At 48.9% G+C, this 17,480-nt stretch overlaps 1 long non-coding RNA gene across 1 annotated transcript in view; it reads right to left on the bottom strand.

Annotated features, from left to right (window-relative positions):
• The window catches only part of LOC122643065, a 30,463-nt gene extending 14,904 nt beyond the window's left edge, over positions 1-15,559 (bottom strand). Inside the window, exons 1-3 of the long non-coding RNA XR_006330157.1 lie at positions 15,402-15,559; positions 3,824-3,844; positions 3,488-3,489 (exon numbers count right to left, since the gene is read on the bottom strand). This is a non-coding gene — a long non-coding RNA (uncharacterized LOC122643065). The remainder of the gene's footprint in view (positions 1-3,487; positions 3,490-3,823; positions 3,845-15,401) is intronic.
• Between the last annotated feature and the right edge of the window lie 1,921 nt (positions 15,560-17,480).

Here is a 17,480-nt window from a genome sequence, read left to right on the forward strand (position 1 = left end):
GTGGGTCCCACCTGAGCCCCACATGTGAAATGACCACCCCATCCCCTATTTTTAGGTGGTTTTGCTGGGCTGGACACTCCAGCTCCCGCCACTGCAAACAGGAGCCAAATCCAACCCTAACCCCTAGGCTAACTAGGGTTTAGCCATTAACCCATCCTAACCCTAACCCTAGTTTAATCTACACCACCTCCACCTCCACCATTACTGCCGCCTCCACCATCCCTCTCTTCCACCTTCACCTCCACCGCCATCGACAGCTTCAACGTCATAGATATCCAATGTCGCCAAGGAATGCAGAAAAAAAGTGCAGGTGGAGCAGCATTTTGATATTAATTAGTTAATGAATTAATAAACCCACTTGTTTTTTGACAATATGCTCCTCCCCCAACCAGTCTTGAGCGTGTTCTTCCATTGCAACTGAGCTGCCTCAAGAAATTTGGGTGCTACTGATGAAACCCAATTGGAAAATTCATTGAGTGATGGTGCTTCAGGAAACAATCAGATTGACAAAGATGGGATTACTTAAACCACAGTTGGGGTTACGATGGGAATAGAGTATGAATTTGAATCTGGTTAATAGTAGAACAAAGGATGCTGAGATTGAAAAGGAAGCCATGACTCTGTTTTCTTCCTCTGCAAATTCTGGGCTTCATGTGCTCAACAACCACTTGGGTATGATCGTTTGGAGGAGGAAAATGGGTATAAAATCCTGTGAAATCTACAAGTATCTGTTGGTGAAAAAACTCCCCAAACACTTACACGCGGGGTACACACATGGTGCAAATAATGCGGGCATGCCAGAACCTTTGCGCAGGTTCAAACGAGGCCGAGAACAGCCTAATCTGACTCCTTACTAGGCTAGTAGGTTTCCCTGCTGCCTGAGTAACTCTAAGGTCTTTTGGGTTAAGCCAACAAACTACGGACTGCAGCCCGAAATGCTATTGCTCAAATAAAAAGGGAAAGAAACTTGAGACACAAACAACAATGAACTGAAATAGTAAATGCATTAACCGATCATACCAGATACAAGTGCGAGCCTTGCGCATACACCCCTGCTGTCTTTAGTATGTGACCGTACATTCCCTTCAGCCTCAAATGACAAAAAGCAATAAAGAAATGCAGAGCAAACAAGTAAAAGTAAAATGCAAAACGAGTAAAGACAAAATGTTGATTGTCAGATGTGTTGTCCCCTTCACGGATAAGCCTTCCCCCTTATATAAGATAAGCCTTGGCAGTTATCAGTCTGTGCAACCGTTCCCTCCAAGGCCACCCTCTTCGGCTTATGCTTCCCCAGCTCCAACCAAGTACTGCCACGCAAGTCACCAACCCTACTCTCACTCCAACTATTGCAGCAGTGGCGGGCCCCACCAATGTTGCCATCAACCCTCATTCCTTGCAAAACGCAGACCTGCACCTGGTATCGCCTGTATTTCTGCAACATGGGCCATCCCCCCTAACCATCAGGGGTGCAGGCACATCTCTGTATTCCTCCTCGATCTCGGCCCAACGACGATGGCCCACTCTTGGTCCACTCCTGGCCCACCCAAATCAGAACCAGCTGGTTTGGGCCACAAACAATGCCCCTCACAACCTCCCTGAGCGACACCATGTGGCCCAAGCTGCGGGGGGTTGTGGCCGAAACGTCAATCATCTTCAGCTGTCCTATCCAGCAACAACCTCTTCATCGCTTTGTCTTCTCTGTCCATTAAGGTTTTGAATTTCAAACCCTAGCGCCATAATGATGGCACAATTTCCAGCTCCCTTTTAAACCTTCCCCAATTTCTGAGAGCTCCACGAACCTTTCGCCCTTTTCTTCTCTTCTCCACTCTACTGAGAGCATTGCCCCTCACCATCGCGTCCCTTCTTTCCTTCATCTGCCATGGCCCAAAAACCTGTAGCTCCGCCGTTAGCAAAAGAGGTGGAAAGCTTTTTGGCACAGAAATGCTCGCTCCTGCCTCGTTCGATCCAGCCTGAGGTACTAATCCCCTGTTCTGAATCTTCTGTCTACGCGCTAGGTCCTGCGTTCACCTCTTACCCTACCGATGTGCCCAACTTCCCCAAATACGACCAAGAACAAATGCTCTTTCACAAGCCAACCCCTCTGCAGCTCAAAGATAAAGCCATTGCGCAACTCTGGCCTCACTATCTTTCTGATTGGAAGACCTGGGTTGATCGGGTAGCCTGTGACCACCCTGAATTGTTGACCAACCTCGGCGTCCTTCATGCCATACAGCTCTTGACTACTCCAATCCCCCTCGATCGTCCTTTACTCATGGCCGCTCTTCAGTTTTGGTTGCGGTCGTCCAACACCTTTCATTTTCAATTCGGCATGGTAGGCCCTACCCTCCTGGACGTTGGCACCCTGGCTGGCCTGAAGGCCGCAGATGAGGAGTTCAATGGTTCATCGGTAGGTCAGACCGATGCCCACAACAACGAGGTTGACCACGGCCTGGAATTCTCTAAGTCAGCCAGTTACAGCTATTACCTGCGCACCTATCGCCAGACCCGTGACTCTGTTTTAGCCCGGGAGCTCTCAGCCTTCTTCCTCTTTTGGATTTGTTGCTACGTAGCCTATGTCCGTTCTAACAAAATCTCGAAGACCTATCTCCACCTTGCCAACGCTCTGGCGCGAGGTCAAGTAATCGATTTGGCCTCCTTCACCCTGGCCGCCCTCTTTCGAGGCTGCCATGATATTATAGAGTCTGATTTTGACTACGGCGGTGGCCCCTTCTGGCTACTCCAAATGTGGCTTCGCGCCTATTTCACCGACCTGTATATTGTGCCCTCACCACTCCTAGTCTGTTTTGTGGCCAGGTACTTATTCGCTTCCTCTACTTCTCATGATTTGAAGTCCCTTCAAGAGTATTACTAGTTCTTCTCCTCCTTTGAGCCTGACTCCAGCGGTAGCTTCTTCCTTCCCTTTGAGTCACGGGATGCCATCCCTGAATGGCTCTCCCTGGCCATGCACTGTCCTCCATCGACCCAGGCCCTGTGGGCTAGGTTTCTAGTCTGTCGAGACTTGCATATCGGCACGACTCTAGAACCATCCGGCAATAACACCTGTGGGTTTGAAATGTACAATCCCCACTTTTGTGATGATCCCTTGATCCCTTACCCCAATTTTTATTCGATTACGGACTGTGAATTTGAAAGGGTGGTTTACTCAAAGGTGGTTGTCCTTCTGCATGCCTCGGCCTTAAATGCCCTGGTTCTCTTCAAGTTTGATCTACAGTACTTCCTCCCGGACCCCTCAGCAATCGAAGACTTTGTCAACTGGTGGGGTGCATACTTCGCCGCTCTGCCTCCGTTTCGGTCTTGTTCCAAAGTTGGTAAACGCCCTCCCTCAGCCTCGGGCACTGCCAATCATCAATCAACCACTCCGAAGAAAAAAAAAGAGACGGCCTCCAAACAAGCCGATGGTAAGCATTGTGCTCGATCTTTCTTTATTGTTCCTATTCACTCTTGGACTGACCCCTCCTATGGTCACAGCTAAATCTTCAGCCCAACCAACTTCTTTGGCCCAGTCAACGCGGAGCGATGATGGTTCATCGCCAGCAAATACTGAAGAGTCTGATGATGAAGAGGAACCTCCCCCAGTCAGCAAGAAATCCAAGAGCCTTAGCCTGGCGAAAACCTTCCCTCTCTGGGCCGCAATTCCTAGCATGTTCACTCAAGGTTAGGCTATAAGTACCAAGCCTCTCAGCTCAGTTGCACCTCCCTCGGTTACTTCCCACTCTGTGAAAGATTGTACACGGTCAAACGTGCACCTAAAATAGGTCGTGCCAAGCTAGCCTTCCTAGGTTGTCGTTACGAGCTCCTTAACCTCTGGATCCACTTCTCCTTTCTATAATGAATCAGAGGGTAGCTCTGAAGAAGAGGTAGAAGAGGACGAAGCAGTAGAAGAGGAAGACAGTAATGGCGACGCCCCTGGCGGTCATGGAGGGACCAAGCCTAGTGGGTCAAAAACCCCGATACATAATCCAAAACCTCCATCCTCCCCAGACCGTGTTGTTCCCGTAGTGACCCCTACGGTATATCTCTCAACTCCATCGCTCTCTCCCATATGCCACCGACGCTAATCCCTCCTTTCTCCTCAGGTCATCGGCCTTGAGACACTTTTAGCCGAGTTAAGCTCTTCTAAAGATGATAAAGACATTGGCGACGCCTCAGGCTCCGTCTCCACCCCCGCACAGGTGATCGAGGCAAAAGCTCTCCTGCAGTCCTTCTTTCAATCTCCCTTCCGTGAGGCCGTGGGTACCGGCAGCTTGACATCTATTGCCGAGGCCCTTCGGATGCTGCTATCTTTACCAGATCTCTTGACCCCGGCTAAGGAATGGCTGGATGGGACTGTTGCATTTATGTTTGATGTGACTACCTCAGTGCCTCTCGCCCTATAAAACGTTCAATGCTACAAAACCCTCCTCAAGGAGACTGACACCATGGATGAACACTTTCGTAAGTTGCGCGGTGACCTGAAGAAGGTGCTGGATGAAGTGAAAGAAGGGGAGGACCATCTAGCGCAATTGGACCAGAACATCCAGGACATGGAGACATAGCTCACGACTCTTCGGTCACAAAGGACTGCCCTACACCAGGGAAACAAGTAGAAACTCCGTGGCTCTCGGGCCCTATCTGTGGATGCGATGGCGGCCAAGGCCCAAGTGAAGGAGGTGAAGTTGCTAAGGCCGAGCCATAAAGCCAATCTGACCGTAGCCAAAGAACGCCTGACTGTGATGGAAAAGAAATGGAGTGAACTACAAGAAACCAACCCTCAAAACATTTTAAAGTAGGCATGCGTGCCTTCCCTTCCCCTGCCAAAAGGATAAAGATACTCTATCTGTCTTTCAGCTTTTGTTTGTTCGGCCTGCTCAGGCCGTGTTAAACTCCTTTTAGGAGTAAAGCCAGCTTTCTTTTAACTCGCGGCCTCGCTCCTGTGGTGTGATTCCCATGTCTTGCTCACCCCAAATCCTAAATCATAAGATGAAATGCCTTAAGGAACTTGCCGTTGATAGGCTTGATCTGGATGCACCCTTCCAAGTCATGCAGCCTGTAGGCCCCACCCCAGAGCATCTGGTAGACCGTGAAAGGTCCCTTCCATGTTAGGGACCACTTGCCCAGCCTAGGATCTTTCGTTCCCACCGAAAGTATGGCCTTCAGGATGATGTCCCATTCTTGGAAGTGCGTTGGGCATATCCTTTTATTGTAAATGGCTGCAACCTGCCTCTTCTGAACCTGCATCCTGTCCAGCACGGCCAAGCGCTCCTCTTCCAGATCATCGACTTTGGCCATCATTGCCTCGCTGTAGGCCGTTGGCTTGAGTCCCTGCTGGAATGCTACCCGCACAGACCACATGCTAACCTCAACTGGTAACACTGCATCATGGCCGTATATTAATATAAAGGGCGTAGTGGCCGTGCTGGTCCGTTGTGACGTCCTGAATGCCCATAATACCTCAGAAAGCATGTCTGCCCATCTTCGTGGGTTGTCATCCACAACCTTTGCTAAATTCCCTTGAGAATCTTGTTACTTGCCTCGGCCTGACCGTTGCCTTGTGCGTAATATGGGGTAGAATGGGTGAACGTTATCCCTAATTCTGCTGCAAATGCCACCACCTCATCCCCAATGAAAATGCTTTCATTGTCGCATGTAACGGTCTCTGGTAGCCCAAACTTGTGAATGATGTGGCTTTTAAGGAATTGGATGACTTCGGCCTGACTGATGCCCTTCATTGCCACGGCCTCAACCCACATGGTGAAATAGTCCGTGGCTAAGATAATGAAGCAATGCCCCCGCGTTGCATTGCGGGCGGGGTAATCTTCCCTATGAGGTCCATTTTTTGACTCCATGGAAGCTTTTCTTTGATGGGTCCAAGACCGAGCTAGCGATCGGGGCAGGAGTTGTCCTGCGGTCACCAGAAGGAACAGAGACTCAGGTAGCCTTTTGGCTCGACTTCCCTTATTCGAACAATCATGCCAAATACGAAGCTCTCATATTGGGGTTGGGCCTACTTCTGGGCCTTAAGGCCGACACCGTGGAAATCGTCGGAGACTCACAGCTAGTAATCAAGCAGCTGGCCGGGGAGTATCGGTGTGAGAGCGAACACTTGGTGGGCTACCTTGCGCAGGCTAAGAAGCTAATCGAAGGATTCCAGGACGTAGGGGTACGTCACATCCCACGATCAAGGAATCAGACCATGAACGGGTTAGCATAGGCGGCGTCTGGCATTAGTCTGCCAGAAGGTAGCGCAGAGAAGACGATTGTCATCAAAAGGTAAACACGGTCTACGGTCCATGATGGAAACTACTTAGAGGTCAACCACGTCGAGGATATATAGCCTGACTAGAGAACGTCGATCGTCCAATACTTGAGTAACCCCGGGCCAGGGTTTGACCGAAGGATCAGAGATAGGGCGATGGGGTACGTGCTGATTGGGGAAGACTTTTATAAGAAAGGGAAGGATGACTTGTTGCTCAAGTGTGTCAGCCTGAATGAGGCAACACCGATCATGGCCGAAGTTCACTATGGCATCTGCGGAGCCCACCAGGCCGGGCCAAAGATGAGATGGTTGATCCGACGTCATGGGTATTATTGGCCAACCATGACTACAGACTGTGTCAAATACGCTAAGGGGTGTTGGGCGTGTCAGACTCATGGGCCAGTGCAGCGGTTGCCAGCGACAGAATTCTACCCAGTGGTTAAGCCGTGGCCATTTGTGGGAGACCTCCATTACTTCCCTTTCGGCCTTGATGGGTGGGTGATTTGCTAGAAAATCTATAAGCGCCTGCCCCTTGAATGCTTTTTATGGGCACATGTTGGAGGGTGAACTCCGTAAGTGCGAGAGTCCATTTTCCCACCCTCCCCCTAGAAATTGGGTGTGTGAGCATGTACTTGATAATGTCGGTCTGGCAAACCACGTCCACCGTTGCCGGCAATAGATAGTACCTAAGCTTGATGCAGGAGAAGAATAATGCCAGACAAAGCTTTTCGATCGCAGGATACTTCTGCTCTACTTCCGTTAAGGCCCTGCTTAGGTAGAACACAGCCTGCTCTTTCTCGGCCTCGTTATCCTGCGTGAGTAGGCTCCCTATTGACCCTTCCGCCACGGCCACGTACAATTTTAGAGGTACTCCTTTCCTTGGAGGCATTAGGATCGGAGGCTTTGTTAAGTAGGCCTTTATCTGGTTGAACGCCTCCTGGTGGGCTTCCTCCCATCTAAAGTCCTCGTCAACCTTCAATTTTAGCAGCAGGGAGAATACCTTTGTCCGCCCTACGGAGTTGGCAATAAAACGCCTAAGGAAGCTCACCTGTCCCAGGAACTTTTGTAACTCCTTTTTGTTTGTAGGTGGCCTTGCCTCCTGGATGGCCTTAGCCTTGTTCTTGTCTATCTCAATTCCTTTTTGATGAACCAAAAACCCCAGGAAGTTACCAGCCGTTACCCCGAAGGTACATTTCAACGGATTCATCTTCAGGTCGTGACTCCTCATTTTGGAGAACACCCGCCTCAAGTGCTCCAGATGCTCGTGCTCCTGCTTCGACTGGACCATAATGTTGTCAATGTAAACCTCGACAAAGGTACCAATCATGTCATGAACAATGGTGTTCATTCCTTGCTGGTAAGTGGCGCCGGTGTTCTGCAACCCAAATGCCATGACCAGCCACTCATACGTCCCTAAAGCGCCCGGGCATCGAAAGGCTATCTTTGGGACATCCTCTTCTGTGATGAAGATCTGATTATATCCAGTGTGGCCGTCCATAAAAGACATGATGTGGTTTTTTGAGGCCGCATCAACCAGCATGTCGGCCACTGGCATCGGGTATTCGTCCTTGGGGGTGGCCTTGTTCAGGTCTCTAAACTCAATGCACACCCTTATTTTTTTGTTCTTCTTTATGACCGACACTATATTCGACACCCATTCCACGTACCTGGCAGTCCTGATGAAGCCTGCCTTAAGCAACCATCCGATTTTGTCCTTGATTTTCAGGATGATGTCCGATGCCATTCGCCTAGGTAGCTATTTTACAGGTCTGTAGTTATCTTTGATGGGCAACTGATGTTCGACCAACTTTCGGTCTAAACCAGGCATCTCAGAATAGTCCCAAGCGAAACAATCTTTAAATTCCTTCAATAAACTTACAATATCCCCCCTTAACTCGGGTGAGAGTAGACCACTAACATAAATAGGCCGATGGTCCTCGACTGTTCCTAAGTCTACTTCTACCAAGGGATCTTGGACCTCTGCCAAAGTTTCCTCCATCTTCGGCGGTGCTGGTGGCAGATCTTGTAGCCTGACTTCAGGGCCAGCCACCGCTTGCTCCTTGGCCGCGACCTCAGCCACCAATCCTGTTTCGTGAGACATCTTCTACTCCAGGCTTGCAACTGTCAGCCGGCACATTATGTCTGCTACAACCTTCTGGCTTATCTTCATAGGTAGTCTTCGTCAGTCTTCCTCCGCCGTTCTCCAAGATTTGATAGGGCTTTCGTCTGCGGTCCCTTCAACTGGAATACTTCTTCTAAGACCGTAGACGAGGTAATCAGAGATGTAGGCCTCCCGTGTTCATCTGCTCCAGTGAACTGGATAGGACCGATGCATCAATCGTACAAGATGGCCTCCGCATGGCTGGCGTCGACCATGAACGGCTGGTTATCAGTCATCACCAACTCAATCTTCCCTTTCCGCCATAGTATTAGGAACTGGTACAAGGATGAAGGGATGCATGAATTTGCGTGGATCCAATCTTGTCCCAGGAGGGCGTTATAGTTGGCCATGGCGTCCATGACAAAGAAAGCCGTCAAGGACGTATGGTTCCCCACCTTTAGGTCGATCGGGAGAACTCCTCTTGGCCTGGTGGAGCCGCCCAGGAAATTTATGACCGATACATCGGCGGGTAGCAAATCGGTCTCATCTGTCCCGAGATGTTTCATCATCCTTGAGGGTAAAATATTTACAGCCACTCCATTGTCGACCAAAACCCTGGTTATTGTTTTGCCATCCACATGAGACTATATGTACAACGGCTTCAGGTGCCGCGTCATCTCACAAGTTGGCTCCTCGAATATGTCGGCCACCTTCCCCTGTGGCATTGGATTATCGAAGGTGTACTCGGTTTCTCTGGTGATGACTGTCCGAACGTTGTCTTTGGGGCCTGCTAGTCTGGCTCACTGCGGTCTAACTTCTTCGCGGTCTGTTCTTGATTTGGGTGCCAGTTCTATCCCCAATATCTCTGGATGCGAGCCTCCCTCGTCTACGTCTCCCTCCAGCTGCATTGTCTGGTCAGGCTGATACTGGAATGTCTTTGGCAGGACGTACACCATTGAGATCTATACCTGAGTCGGTATCGTGTCAAACATCATTTCAACCAACCCCCCGAAGTCGATATCTGGTGACTAGATGGGGCCACTGTTGTCCATACTGTCAACTCTTGGGCTGGTGCCCGTCATTATGTCTTCGAAGACTTCAAGGTCACTGTCCTCGGTCTTATAGTTTAACACCTCTGGCTCCAGAGCTCCTTCTCCGCCTACGGCATTGTCTGGTTCTTTTGCCCCTGATGCCCCTTTGATCACCTGGCTCTGTACCTCGGAGCTTATGCCCTCTTCGACCTGGACCTGGGGGAATCCCCTAGTACGGCCCTCGTTGGTCTAGGCCTACTGGTGCCATCTTTGGGCCGCCCTCTTTCTCTGCCATCTTCTTTTCTGTGCTCTGGACAGGCGAGCTGGATCAGGGCTAGCCTGGTACTTTGGATGCCTTGCAACCTTCCATCGTTCTTCATCTGTCTTGGGAACAACCATCCTCGGCCTGTGGCCCTCCTGGTGGTGAGCGGCCTCCCATCCAGAGTATTTTGAGCGCGAGTACCCAAGTTCATACTATTCATACATCAAACACCTCCTTACAGAAGCCCTCCCAAGCCGGTCTTTGGCGGATAGCCTGAAAGTGTGTGATGCTTGAAAAGGAACTGGCCTCCTATCTGCTGGATTAATCTCCTCTCGCACCCCGAGGGAAGACCGTGTGTCCTGATCAGATGGCGCTTGGCCTGGCCAAGCTATGATTCTGTTCCGTCGTCCCTTGATTGAGTGACTGCAACTGGGACAAACTTCCTGGTGGATCCTTGGTGCTTCACTCAGCCTGGGTGTGCCAGTCCCAAGTCCTTCTGCCCCTCTTGGTTCCTCTTGCAGACTAAACTCATAGCGGAGATTCACTATGGGCCGTCTGCCCCTCCTTCGTCGTCTCTGGACCTTGTCCTGCTCTTCAGACCAAGCTGGCACATTATTGGACCGGCCCATGACAGGTGCCCTGGGTCGCTCAGGTGGGGCCAAGCACACCTGCGCCATTTCTCCCGATGCATCCCCCAGATTGTTAGCTGCCCGGTCGCTGTTGGCCTGGGTGCGGAAAGGAGTGGCCCATGGGCTGAAACGGGATCCTGACGACTGTGCCACTGGATTCGGCCTGTGTGGATGGATCCCCTGCCCGATCCTCACAGTTGGCACTACATCCTCTCTTGGTCCGGCCATCCTTGAAAAGTCGATGCTGACCATGTTGACTGGAAAAGGGTCTTCATCGACCATCATGACCCCCTTTTCCTTTCCAGGGAACTGCAAACGTCCAGCTGTAATTACTTTCTGCAAGGCATTACGTAAAACCACACAGTTAGTAGTAGCGTGGGTACGAGTGTTATGCCACTTACAGTATTTCTGGTCTTTTAGCTTGTGACTGGGCGATATCCGGTGCCCTGGCGACCACTTAATCTGCTTATCCTTGAGTAACTCGTCAAAGATCAATTCGGCCTTTGAAATGTTGAAGGAGTATAGCACCTTCGAGTCAAAGGTCCCCTAAGGAGCAGCCTTGGATGGCTCGGTCTGCTTGGCCTGATCATTCGACCTGGCCAAAGCCTTACATACATAGGGTTTTCCTTCTGTGATTTTCGCAGCGTCTACCTCAAACTCAACGTAGTTAACCTGTTTTTTCTCACTGTTTCCTAATAGCGGGAAGGCGTGGCTAGTTGCATCTTTATAATATGTTCCAATAGAGGCCACTTTTCGCTGACCCTTCTCTTTTAAAGCTGCTCATAGGGCGCGGCCTGCAGCACCAGCTGACCGAGGTCAGTAAAGTACTGACCAGTAAACCTTTTTCGGAGCTCAAAACTGAGTCCCCCAAGGCCATCCTCGCACATTGGGCCTCGGGCAAAGTGGTCGGACATTTGTATTTGGCCGTCTTAAACCAGGTAACGAACCTCTCGACAGCCTCACCCGGCTCCTGGGTCATTTTGGCCAGGTCCTCTATGGTGATCTCATGCTCGGTCCGATAGAACTGAGTGTGAAAGAGGTCCTCCATTGCCTGCCAACTCTGGACCGAATTGGTGGGTAAATTGAAGTACCAAGTGAAGGCCGATCCCGTAAGGGAGTTGGGGAACATCCTGAGCTTGGCCGCTTCCAGTCCGCCCAAATTACCACACTGAATCGTAAAGCGGGCTATGTGTTCGATAGTGGACACCTTGTCCTCGCCTGAGAACTTGGTAAACTCTGGGATCTTGGGATTCCTCCCGAGGTCCACTGCATCGAAATACTCGGGGTAGGGCTTCCTATATGCAGGACGTGGGGTTTTCCTATAAAAGGGATTAATGCTGTCCTGGATGATCCTGGCCAGTTCTCCCCTATCAACTATCAATGGTACCCCTTGAGCGGCTGGATACCCCGCCGCGTCTAGCGGCCATGGGTTACCGGGGTAGGCCAGGCTGGGCTGAGCGTTTGGGAATGCCTCCGGCCTTGGTTCGAATCCGGGCATACTCTCCCTGATGTTCGCCCCTATAGGTCTATACCCAGGCACTCCGGTGGTCGCATTGCCACATCCTGGAGGGGGGTATCCCCCTAAGGGAACAATGTTTGGCCCTATGGCGGCCGTGTTACTGGACCCCGGGATGGACCTGATGCCCCCTGTCTGGGCAGCACTCGCAGCTGCTGGTCACTGCAGCGCCGCTGGGATAACTGCTACGGGCGCATGGCCTGCCCCTAGGGTTGTTGCCTGATTAGCGCCCCCCTGGACGCCTGCGGGAGGGCTGCTGGCTACATAGCTCCCAATTGGGTTGGGGACGCCGGGTGGTGCGGCCTGATACAGGGGATTGATGAAAGTCATCACTGGCAAACTGACCCTAGGGCGGTCCCCAACAATGGGATTTTGACTCGAACTGCCGCCAAATGCGGCCTGAGCTGGCAAGCCTATGCGGCCCACCTCTAGTCCTGTACCTTCGGCCCCTGCGGCAGTCCCATTAGGTGGTGTGACCGTGGCGTGGCCTGCTACCTCAGGGCAACAAGGGTTTCACGGAACTCCTCGAACTGACTTTGCTGACTGGCGACGGACTTATCAACCGTAGCCATCATGTGGCGTAAATCGTCGAAATGGGTCTAAAGATGTCCACAAGCTGTTACACGCCGCGAGGGGGTCTCTGACGTCATGTACCATAACCGCCACGGTGATGTCTTTGAGTCATGGTGGCGTTCGCCATGTGAACCGCATGGTTCGTCCTCGGCTTGGTCTGCAAACTCAGCCGCGGTAGGATTCTCCATTTCTTCATCCACCATATTTTTCTTTTGGATACGAGGACATCCTGGTCCTTTCTTTGCTTGACCATAGCAGTCGTTGGCTTATGAGGGTCCCACCGGGCGTGCCAAAATGTGTTGGTGAAAAAACTCCCCAAACACTTACACACGGGGTATGCACGTGGCGTGAATAATGCGGGCGTGCTAGAACCTTTGCGCAGGTTCAAACGATGCCGAGAACAGCCTAATCTGACTCCTTACCAGGCTAGTAGGTTTCCTTGCTTCCTGAGTAGCTCTTAAGTCTTTTGGGTTAAGCCAACAAACTACGGACTGCAGCCCGAAATGCTATTGCTCAAATAAAAAGGGAAAGAACCTTGAGACACAAACAACAATGAACTGAAATAGTAAATGCATTAACCGATCATACCAGATACATGTGCGAGCCTTGCGTATACACCCCTGCTGTCTTTAGTATGTGACCGTACATTCTCTTCAGCCTCAAATGACAAAAAACAATAAAGAAATGCAGAGCAAACAAGTAAAAGTAAAATGCAAAACGAGTAAAGACAAAATGTTGATTGTCAGATGTGTTGCCCCCTTCACGGATAAGCCTTCCCCCTTATATAAGATAAGCCTTGGCAGTTATCAGTCTGTGCAACCGTTCCCTCCAAGGCCACCCTCTTCGGCTTATGCTTCCTCAGCTCCAATGAGGTACTGCCACGCAAGTCACCAACCCTGCTCTCATTCCAACTGTTGCAGCAGTGGCGGGTCCCACCAACATTGCCATCAACCCTTGTTCCTTGCGAGACGTAGACCTGCACCTGGTACTGTCTGTGTTTCTGCCATGTGGGCCATCCCCCCTAACCGTCAGGGGTGCAGCCACGTCTCTGTATTCCTCCTCAATCTCGGCCCAACAACAACGGCCTACTCTTGATCCACGCTTGGTCCACCCAAATCAAAACCAGGTGGTTTGGGCAGCAAACAGTATCACCGACCTTAATCAACGTCTACATTTCTCCACACAGTGAATAATAAAAAAAAATGAAAATTGGTCAAATGAATATTTGGTTTTCAAAGGGCATTAATGAATCTGTAAGGTTTTGATGTATTAAATTAGGTTGTTACGTATTTTACTTTTGGAATTTCTAGTTTCCATTGTTTTCTCGATTTCTCTTTCAAGACACCTGCGCGAGGCGAGAGGACGTACAGGAGGAGAGGACAGAAGACAAACGTTTAGGGGTTTTTCTGCTCGTAATCGCAGAGAAATTTTGGGAGTTTCTTGAAGACCTGTACGGAGAGGTAAGATTGCAACTAGTAGACTCTAGCAAAACTCACTTCTTGATCAACAGGGCCAGAGTGGCAATAAAAAGTTTGTTGTTCATTTTGACGACATCAGCCACGAAAGTTCTTTTCTCTGATGTTGAAGCTGTCGATGGCCGTGGATGAAGGTGGAAGAGAGTGATGGTGGGAGTCCGGATCTTCTTCATGGCCCAGAAGTGTAGTTACTTTCTTGCAACATTAGAAATCTGACATATGGCCCAACCTCGTCCATCTAAACCTCCAATTTTTTAACTTTTTATTATTTTTTAACCTAAAACTAAGTGGGGCCCACATGTTCTTCGTCTTGACCTTTTGCGAAACCAACCATACCCCATACTTTTGCAGATTTTTAATTTCTCTTCTTCATCTTCTTCGTCTTCTCCAGCATCCACGCACGCCCCCACCGCGCCCCCACCCTCCCCTATAAACCTATCTCATCTACAACCCGCCCCACCACCATTTCCTCCCTCCCCTGTACCTGCCCCTTCTCTTCTCTGCATTCCCATTCTCCAGTTAGATTTCAGACACAAAAACGAGAAAAATGAAAAACGTTAGTTACCGGGAAGAGTGAATAAAAAATTTAAAAAAACATGAAAAGGTTTTAAAAGAATCATAAAGATTGAAACAAAAAATGGGAGGGATTCATCACTAAATAAAAATTAGGGGAAAGAGAAGAAGGCTGTCGTTCAGGCTGAACTCGTGCAGTCGTGTTTGAAGGGCGTGGCTTTCTTCTAAATCGCCAAACGTTTCTCTATGATGGTGTATTTTGTGGGAAGGCAATGGTTTAAGGTGTAAATGCGTTTGGCCGATTGGTGTTCGTTGAGTCAAGAAGGGAAGGGGCGGGTACAGGGGAGGGAGGAAATGGTGGTGGGGCGGGTTGTAGATGAGATAGGTTTGCAGGGGAGGGTGGGGCACGGTGGGGCGAGGGTAGGTGCTGGAGAAGACGAAGATGATGGGATTTTTCTCCTCTCCATTTCCCAATCTATAATTTCTTGTTATTTTCCCCCGAGAGTGCGACATGTGTCACAATCAAATCTAACAATTTGTATTTAAATGTTAACTTTTAAATCCTAACTAACCCTGGTTACATCAATCCCTAGACTAATCCGGGTTGATGTAACCCAACCTAAACTTAAACCATGGGTTAACCTGATTAAACAGTCCAACCTAACAAATCGTAACCTCTTCTATTGCCCTCATTCATGCGAACCAGTCTCTTCCTCACTTGGTCGCCCCTATCTTGTCGGAGACGTCGAGGGTAAGCGATTGGAGAATGCTGCAAACATCTCTCTCCCTCACTCTGTTTGGAGACACCAACTGGAACACCTTCCCTCAACTGCTGTTGCCGGAGAGGTTACGATTGAATGAGAGGGAGCTGCTACCTTCACTACTTTGTTCGCCGTTGCCGGAGAGGAGATAGGATCGCAGCGGCGTTTGGAGACAACAACCGAAGCACCGTTGAAGCTACCGGTTCCCTCGCTCCGACACCATTGACCAGTTTCCTCTGTAGATTTCCTTTTGGTTTACCTACAGAGAGTCCATGAGCGATGACAACTCCTCCTTCAGGAGCTCATGGTTCACTCAACAGAGTTGTAGTTGTGGGTTCTGCCCTTATCGGCACCTTCGCTTTTGCCTTGTTGATCTAAGACTCCATCATCATTCATTTCCTCACAAGATTTCTTTTGTATTTTATTTGATCTCTTTTTTTTTTTTTTTACTTATTTTACGGTTGATCTTCTTGTGTTTATTCATGGATGGACGGAGTACTCATTATTGGGAGATAATAATTTACTGGTAGCTTGACATTAAACATGAGATCTGATGGTAATGGTTGTGGATGAAACACATTGTATACTGAAATCATATTAATAAAGAAATTTTTACCCCTTTGTACATTTTTGGTTTTCGAGTTCCAAAGATACTTCTTGAAATTTCCTTATTATCTTTGCCAATGAAATTGTGATTGAGATACAGAGAGATAGAGAGGAATAAGCTCAGGCTAAAATTACAGTTGAATCATCTTCAATCATGGATAGAGCACCTTTGTGTTCCTTTGTAGGACCTATTCCACCCACAGGGCAACAAATGTTTCATTTTCATAATGGGATTAGTTCCAACATTGAACATTGCCTATTAAACCAGAGGCGGAGGCAGGAAAACCCTCAGTCACCATAAAGAGAGATGAGGGAAGAGGAGATCCCTCTATTAGCATAGGGAAGCGATTCTGTGATCCAAAGGATATGGGTTGAATCGAAGCGGATATGGCAGATCACAGGTCCTGCTATTTTTAGTCGTGTGGCCTTGTATGCTATGACTCTAATAAGTCAAGCATTTGCACACTTGGGGAATCTCGACCTTGCTGCAATCTCCGTTGCTTCCACTGTTATCATCCCCACCAGTTTCGGATTCTTGGTAGTGTTCTTTTCTTCATTTCCCATTTTTTCACTAGATTTTCATCTATCCTTCTCGATCTATTGCTTTTGAATTGATGAAACAAAGGATTTGTTTAGTTGGGTATCACAAGCGCGTTGGAGATTTCTGTGTGGTCGGCACCAAACAGTACCACATGTTGGGGATGTATTTATCTGCAACGTTCTTGGATTGTTTTGTTCCTCTTTGCGGTCCTGCTCTTGCAAAGGAGAAAAATCTGAAAACACTTTCGGAAGAATCATAGAGAGAGATGAGGGAAGAGATTGACCCATGGTTTAGGTTTAAGTTGGGTTACACCAACCCAGGTTAGTCTAGGGGTTGTTGTAACCAGGGTTAGTTAGGATTTAAAAGTTGACATTTAAATACAGACCGATAGATTTGGTTGTGCCACATGTCACGCTCTCGGGGAAAAATAACAAAAAATTACAGATTGGGAAATGGAGAAGAGAAAAATCCAAGAAGATGAAGAAGAAGAGTATAAAAATTTGAAAAAATAAAATATGAACTTTCTTACGCATTAATGGGTGGGTCCCACTTAATTGTGGTTTAAAAAGAAGAAAATGAAGGTTTGGGAGGAACAGGTTGCAGGTCTTACCTCTGCCACGTGTTGGCTTTCTAATGTTTCAGGAGAGTAACTATTCTCCTGCGTCAAGGAGAAGATCCGGATGCTGCTGGTGGCGGTGGTGGTGGAGGTGGAGGTGGAGGTTGAGTAGATTAAACCAGGGTTAGGGTTAGAGTTAGGATGGGTTAATGGTAAATCCTGGTTAGCCTAGGGATTGGTGTAACCAGGGTTGGTTAAGATTTAAAAGTTGGGATTTAAATTCTGACTGTTAGATTTGATCGTGCCACATGTTGTACTTTAGGGGAAAATTACAAGAAATTACAGATTAGGAAATGGAGATGAGAAAAATCCGAGTAAGATAGTAGAAGACCCAAACTTCTTGCCAAGAGTAAACCGTCTCTAATGGCCTCAGCCTCCATAGCAGTTGGAGTTAAACTATAGCCAGTCTTGCATTTTGCAGCAACAAAATCCTTCTCATGATCATGGATCAATTCCACGACCTTCATCCAAGCAACCTTTCTTCCAAGCTCCATCCGTATGGATGACAAAGTGCCCCTAGGGATCCTAGGGTTGATGGAAGAGAAAACAATTGGGGGATGAGAGGTGATTTTATTACTAGCAAGGACAATCCTAGCTTCT

This window comes from Telopea speciosissima, chromosome 10, assembly GCF_018873765.1.
Source record: "Telopea speciosissima isolate NSW1024214 ecotype Mountain lineage chromosome 10, Tspe_v1, whole genome shotgun sequence".
NCBI lineage: Eukaryota > Viridiplantae > Streptophyta > Magnoliopsida > Proteales > Proteaceae > Telopea > Telopea speciosissima.